Raw genomic sequence first — 7,510 nt, forward strand, 5'->3', positions numbered from 1 at the left:
TTAAATTCTTTCATCAGTGTTTTATGGTTTTCAGAGTACAGGTCTTTCACCTCTTTGGATAAATTTATTCCTAGGTGTTGTATTCCTTTTGATGCAGCTGTAAATGGGGTTGTTTTCTTAATTTCTCCTTCTGCTGATTCATTATTTATATATAAAAATGCAACAGATTTATGTACATTGACTTTGTATCCTGATACCTTGCTGAATCCATTTATTAGTTCTAATAGTTTTTTTGGTGTAGTCTTTAGGGTCTTCTATATACAGTATCATGTCATCTGCAAATAGTGACAATTTTACTTATTCCTTACCAATTTTAATGCCTTTATTTTTTTGTCTGATTTCTGTGTATAGAACTTCTAGAACTATGTTAAATAAGAGTGGTGGGCATCCTTGTCTTGTTCCTGATCTTAGGAAAGGCTTTCAGCTTTTTGCCATGGATTATGATGTTAACTGTGGGTTTGTTATATATAGCTTTTATTATGTTGAGATATGTGCCCTCTCAAAACTTTGTTGATAGTTTTTATCATGAAGGAACATTGAACTTTGTCAAATGCTTTTTTAGCATCTGTTGAGATGATCATATGGTTTTTAGCTTTCCTTTCATTAATGTGGTCAATTACATTGATTAACTTGGAGATATTGAACCCTTCTTGCATTCCTGGGTTAAATCCTACTTGAACATGGTGAATTATCTTTTTAATGCATTTTTAACTTGGTTTGCTAATATTTTGTTGAGTATTTTTGCATCTATGTTTGTCAGGAATACTGGTCTGTAATTTTCTTTATTTGTAGTGTCCTTGTCTGATGTTCTTACAAGAGTGATGCTGGCCTCATAGGATGAATTTGGAAACTCTCCTGCTTCTTCAATTTTTTGGAATAGTTTTGAGTAGGAGAGTTATCCACTCTTCCTTAAATGTTTATTAGAATTCACCTGTGAAGCCATCTGGTCCTGAATTTTGTATATAGGGAGTTTTCTGATTACCAATTCAATTACATTGCTAGTAATTGTTCAAATTTCCTATTTTTTTTAAATTTGGTCTTGGAAGATTACATGTTTCTAGCGATTTATCCATTTATTCTTGGTTGGCCAAACTGTTGGCATATAATTTTTCATAATACTTTTTTATAATTATTTGCATTTCTGTGCTGTGAGTTGTAACTTCTTTACTGATTGTATTTATTTGAGTTCTCTTTTTTTTCTTGTTAAGTTGAGCTGAATGTGTCTCAATTTTATTTATCTTTTCAAAGAACTAGCTCTTAGTTTCACTGATCCTTTGTATTGTTTTTTTTTTTTAGTCTATTTCATTTAATCCCTGATCTTTATTTTCTTTTTTCTACTAACTTTGGACTTTGTTCTTCTTTTTATAGGTCCTGTAGGTGTTAGGTTAGATTGTTTACTTGGGATGTTTCTTGCTTCTTGAGATAGACCCATATTGCTGTAAACTTCTTTCATAGGATATGCTTTTCCTGCATCCCCAAAATTTTGAATTGCTATATTTCTATTTTATTATTGTCCAAGTATTTTTTTATTTCTTCTTTGATGACCCATTGGTTACTTAGTAGCATGCTGTCTAGCCTCCACATTTGTGTTTTTCCCATATTTTTTTCTTATAATTGATTTCCAGTTTCATATTATTTTGTTTGGAAAAGATGCTTGATATGAATTCAGTCTTCTTAAATTAACTGAGACTTGCTTTGTGGCCTAACATGTGACCTATTCTGGAGAATGATCCTAGTGCACTTGAAAAAAATGTGTATTCTTTTTGGGATTGAATATTCTCGAGAGAGGGAGAGAGAGAGAGAGAGTGAGATTTCTCCTTTTATGTCTGTTAATATTTGCTTTATATATTTAAGTTCTCCTCCATTGGGTGCATAGATGTTCACAATTGTCATATCTTCTTTCTGGATTGTGCCCTTAATCATTATATAATGTCTTTCTTTGTCTCTTATTACATGCAGTCTTTGTTTTAAGTATATTTTGTCTCATATGAGTACTGCTACTCCAGCTTTTTTTTTCATTCCTATTTTCATGGAATATTTTTTTCATCTCTTCAGTTTCAGTCTGTGTATGTCTTTATGTCTAAAATGTGAGCCTCATAGGCAGCAAATAGGTGGGTCTTAATTATTTATCTGTCCATTCAGCCACCCTAAGTCTTTTAACCCTGGAGCAGTTAGTCCACTTGCATTTAAAGTAATTATTGTTAGGTATGCGGTTATTCCCCTTTGGTTAAATGTTTCCTGGTTATTTTTGTTGCTCGTCTCCGATTCTTTGTTCCTCTCTTGCTTTCTCCTTGAATCTTATGACTTTCTTTAGTATTATGTTTGGATTCCCTTCTTTTTGCTTTTTGTGTATCCATTAGAGATTCTGGGCTTGTGATTACCATGAGATTCTTATATGATATCCTACATATATAGCAATCTATGATAAGTTGATGATCACTTAAGTTTGAAGGCATTTTAACAACACTACACTTTTTACTCCCCCTCTTCCACATGTTGTGCATATGATACCATCTTTTACATCTTTTTATTTGGTAATTCCCTTTTTTTTACATGTAATTGATTTTACTACTATTGTCTTTTTGACCTTCACATTAGCTTTTTAGTGTTTGATCTACTACTATAAGTGTGATTTTACCAGTGAAATTTTCATTTTCATACTTTTCTTGCTTTTAGTTAAGGTCTTCTCTTTTCTGCTTAAAGAAGACCCATTAACATTTTTTGTAAGGCTGGTTTAGTGATGGTGAACTCTCTTATAAAGTTTACCTTTGAAGCTCTTTATCTCCTTTCCCATTCTAAATGATAACCTCGCTGGGTAGAGTATTCTTCATTGGAGGTTATGGATTCCCTTCTCTTTATTTTTTTGTGTGTCTATTATATATTTTTGGTTTGTGGTTACCATGTAGATTATATATGACATCTTACACATACAATTTATATTAAGTTGATGATTGCTGAAGTTCCAGTGCATTCTGACAGCACTAAATTTTTTGACCTCCCCATCCTCCACATTTTAGCTATATGATATCCTATTTTACACCTTTTTATTTAGTGACTCCCTTAACTAATTTTTAAACGCAGTTGGTTTTACTACTTTTGTCTTTTAACTTTTATACTAGTTTTTAAGTAACTGATCTACTACCTTTGCTGTCTGTTTGCTTTTACCAGTGAACCTTTTTATTTTCATAATATTCTTGCTTCTAGTCATGGCCTTTTCTTTTCCTCTTAAAGAAGTACCTTTAACATTTCTTGTAAGGCTAGTTTAGTGGTGGTGAACTCCTTTAACCTGTGTTTATCTGAGAAGCACTTTATCACTCCTTCAATTTTGAATGATAACCTGCTAGATATAGGTTTTTCCCTTTTGGCATTTTGAATATATCATGCCACTCCCTTTTGGACTATGGAGTTTCTGCTGAAAAATCAGCTGATAGTTTGTGGGGTTTCCCTTGTGGTTAATTTGTTGCTATTCTCTTACTGCTTTTAGATTCTCTCTTTGTCTTTGATCTTTGATGTTTTAACTATTATGTGTCTTGCTGTGATCTTCCTTGGTTTATATTGTTTAGGGCTCTGTCTGCTTTCTGGAACTGGATGTCTGGTTAGGGAAGTTTTCAGTTATTATTCCTTTAAATAAATGTTCTACTCCTTTATCTCTCTTCTCCTTCCAAGACTCCTATAATGTGAATATTTGGATGTTATTGCCCCAAAGCACCCTTAACCTACCCTCATTTCTTTTAATTCTTTTTTCCTTCTGCTGTCCAGCTTGAGTGCTTTTCATTATGCTCTCTTCCAAATCACTGATCCATTCTTCTGTACCTTCTCATCTTCTGTTGAATCCCTTTAGTCTATTTTTCACTTCATTTATTGTATTTTTCAATTCTGATCGGTTCTGTTTTATATTTTCCATCTCCTTGTATAGGTTCTGAGAGGTTGCTCCACTCTTCTCCCATGTTTGGTAAACATCTCTATAATCATTAATTTGAACTCTTTATCTGGTAGATTGCTTAACTCTGTTTCATTAGTTCTTTTTCTTAAGTATTGTCACATTCTTTTGTTTCAAGCATACTCCTTTGTCTCTTCATTTTGTTTGACTTTTTATGTTTCACTCTATGAATTAACAGGAAGGCCTACTTCTCCCAGTCTTCAAGGATTGGTATTGTATAGGGAAGGTCCCCTTGATAGACTGTGTTTCCCTAGTAGTTTTGCCTGCCTGGATGGAGGCCTAGTGAGCATGAGCCAAATGTGTCCTGGTGTCAAAGCTGTCAGGGAATGACTGGAGGGGATTGTGTCAGAAAGTCCCAATCAGAGGGGCACCTGAAAGGATACTGATGAGGTCCACACTGGTAGGAGACAGTGAGTCCTGGTTTGGTCTCCAGGAAAGCCCTGCCTACTCAGTTACCAACTCTGCATCCACAGTGCATGCAGTAGCAGCTCAGATATGCTTTCTTGGGATGGTTAGCGACTGGCTCTGCACTCAGGTACAGCCTCCAGGAAAGCCCCACCTCCATGATTACCGGTTCCATGCCCATAGCGCATCAGTGGCTCAGGCACACTCTCCAGGACACAACTGTCCTCTCTCATAACACAGCTGCTCACAGGCCCAGGTTCAGCCTCCAGGGAAGCCCCACCCTCATGGCTACTGGCTCCAAGCTCAAGGTGCAGTAGCAGCTCAGGTGCACAGTGACAACTGGCTAGCAGGACAACCCACCTCAACAGCTCCTGGGTTGGTGCCTGTGGTGCAGGGGTGACCAGCTTGCACTCTCCAGGGGTTAGAGGCAACTGGCTCCATGTCCTTGGAGCAGCTGCAGCCCGAATGTGCTTTTCAGCTAACATATCTGGGTTTGGATGGGAGTGGGGAAGCTGCCTAGATCAAATCTGAGGTTGGTGTGTGCACCCCAACCCTGCTCCCCATGTCACTGTAAATGTAGAGAAGGAGTGCAAATAATGGCACTTACCAGATCTCCAATCTGGAGAGAGTTGTAGCCATTCCCCACCAAAGGGCAGGTGCTTTTGTCTATAAATTGGGTTTTTTCACTTGTAGTCTAGATGCACTTTAAAGCACAGCTTTTTTCTATGCCCAGGGCAGGGAATCTGTGTCCAGGTTCCTCAGACATACCCCTCCACATTGTCTACTGCATCTCCCACTCTATTGTCAGACTTTATGTGGTCTTCCGATCCATTATTGTGCAGGAGGTGCTCATTCAGTCCTCAGTTCTTCCTCAAGATGACTTGTTCTGTATGTAGTTGTAGATTTGGAATGAAGGTTAGAAGAGGTGGATTCAAGCTCTCAATGCCAACTTCCTAGAAATCCTCAGGTCCCATCTTAGGAAAGTGGAGGAAAGGGAGGTGAAAGTTAGCGCATTTATCCAAATGGGATTGAAATTAACAGATTAGACTAAATTTAGCTCTCTTGCCCTCCCATTATTCCCCTATTTACCTAGCCAAATGAAAGACAGGCAAAATAGATCAGCTAGTAAGAAAATGAAGAACCTGTATTTTTCTCCATATATGCATCTAATATACATTATTTTTCATTTTTTACCATTTATTAAATGTAGACTTTTGTGTTCTCTTATTAACAATCCCCCCCTTAAGGGCTTTATTAAAACTATGAAAAAACTTTGAGGTAAATCCTGTCCCTCCCTTTCCCAATAACACTGAAGGTATTTGTTATTTTCCTTTCCTCTCTTTCCTACTTCCTCCTTCTCCTTTCCTTCCTTCTTTCCTTCCTTCCTCTTTTTCTGTTTCCTTCTTGCTCTCTGAATTTTTTCTTAAGCTATTTTTTTTCTATTTATATAAGATAGTCTTATCATTAAGGTAGCATTTCAGTATTTCCCAGTATGAACAAGCCTTGCAAAGAGGATCTTGGGCAAAGCTAGCAAATATCTTGAATTCCTTGCTCACCATTAAGCATACTTTCCTACTCATTATTTAGCAGAAAAATACATTTTCTACCTTTTTGAAAGGTATTTCATTTGTTGTTATTTTTAATACACAATAGGCATTTCAAAGAAAAAAAACAAATTAGTAATAAGGAGACCCTTGAAGTTCGTTTGTCTTACTAAACCTAATCTATAAGATTTCTCTATGTCATAACATTAATGTGCAAACAACCTATTGACTCCTAAGAGGACAAAAGGCCACAATGACTCATTTCTAAGAGTGGATTTTAATAGAACCAATGGGAAAGTCTAAAACCCACAAACTGATTTCCTATATTTACAATTTTAAGTTATCATGATAGGATAATCAAACTTAAATATCACTGAATGAGTTTGGCTGCCTTTGTCTTCTCTTTCCACATTATTGCTCCTGTAACTTTAGGACTGTACAGGCCTCAACATTTCCTTATTCTCTGTTTCATTAGGAAAGAGCTCACCTGCTCTTGTTGATTCTAGCACATAAAACTTTTGTAAAATATTGGCAACTCAACTAGACAAAGCTAGCATTATGTTCCTTAAATATCAATACTTTTTTAAGGAAATTAGCATCTGGTTTTGTGGGGGTTTTTTTTCACAACTACCTTGTATTTACATCTCACATTTCTCTGAATGACACAAAGTGATTTACAGGTGTTACTGACTCATGCTTAGAAAGAATTGGTGGAAGACACAATAGTTTAGTCCCAATGTTAGAAATAAAGGTACAGAGAGATCATCACTTGCATGAAGTTAGAAAATTGGGAGAAATAAAAATTGGCCAATTGACTCACAATTTGGCCCCATTCACTCACTCATGAGGTAGAGGCACAGTATAGAGAACATATTAACAGTCAAACGTATCAGCTGAGCTAGATTTAGTGGATCTGTTTCCTATCTTTAAAAATTATAGTGCTCAGTTATTGAGTTTAGAAGCCCATTAAACTCAAAATGGGTCATTGTGGATTTTTTCAGCTAATCATACACATGTACACACACACTTGCTTAATTCAATTAAGATGAAATTCTACTCTCAATTTTTGTTTCAAAAACTAAAGTCATTTGTCACATTAAGAATGTGCAAAAACAATCATATAATTTACTTCCAGAAAGGAATATGCCAAGAAGGCAAATATCTATACTTCCTACAGGTTCAGTTTCTTCCACACATCTTCCTGTTCCACTTCTGTTCCCCGCAACACACAAACATTAGAAATACTGATTTCCTGCAAAGTATTGGTGTAATAAGCCAAATATTTCACAATTTTGCTAATTACATATTTTCCCTAGTTGAAATTCTGAGCACATTTTTAATATACCCTCTTATATGCCTATTCATTATCAAAGAAAAATGTGAAATACAAGAATTTCAATGGCAGAATTGGTTGGTTTTATTTTTTACTGTTTTGGGTCCTTTATTTGGTTCCTGTGTGTGTCTGTGAGTGTGTATAGTTATACAACATGCACTATTTCTTCATCCCTTCCAGCCTTTCTGATTTCATTCTATAATGAGTGGACTTGTGCCTACCACTGACATCAAGGCAACGTGATGCTCTACTCTACTATTCAACTTTGACCACTTCCCTTTCCACCCT

The sequence above is a fragment of the Manis pentadactyla genome, chromosome 11 (assembly GCF_030020395.1).
Source record: "Manis pentadactyla isolate mManPen7 chromosome 11, mManPen7.hap1, whole genome shotgun sequence".
Lineage (NCBI taxonomy): Eukaryota > Metazoa > Chordata > Mammalia > Pholidota > Manidae > Manis > Manis pentadactyla.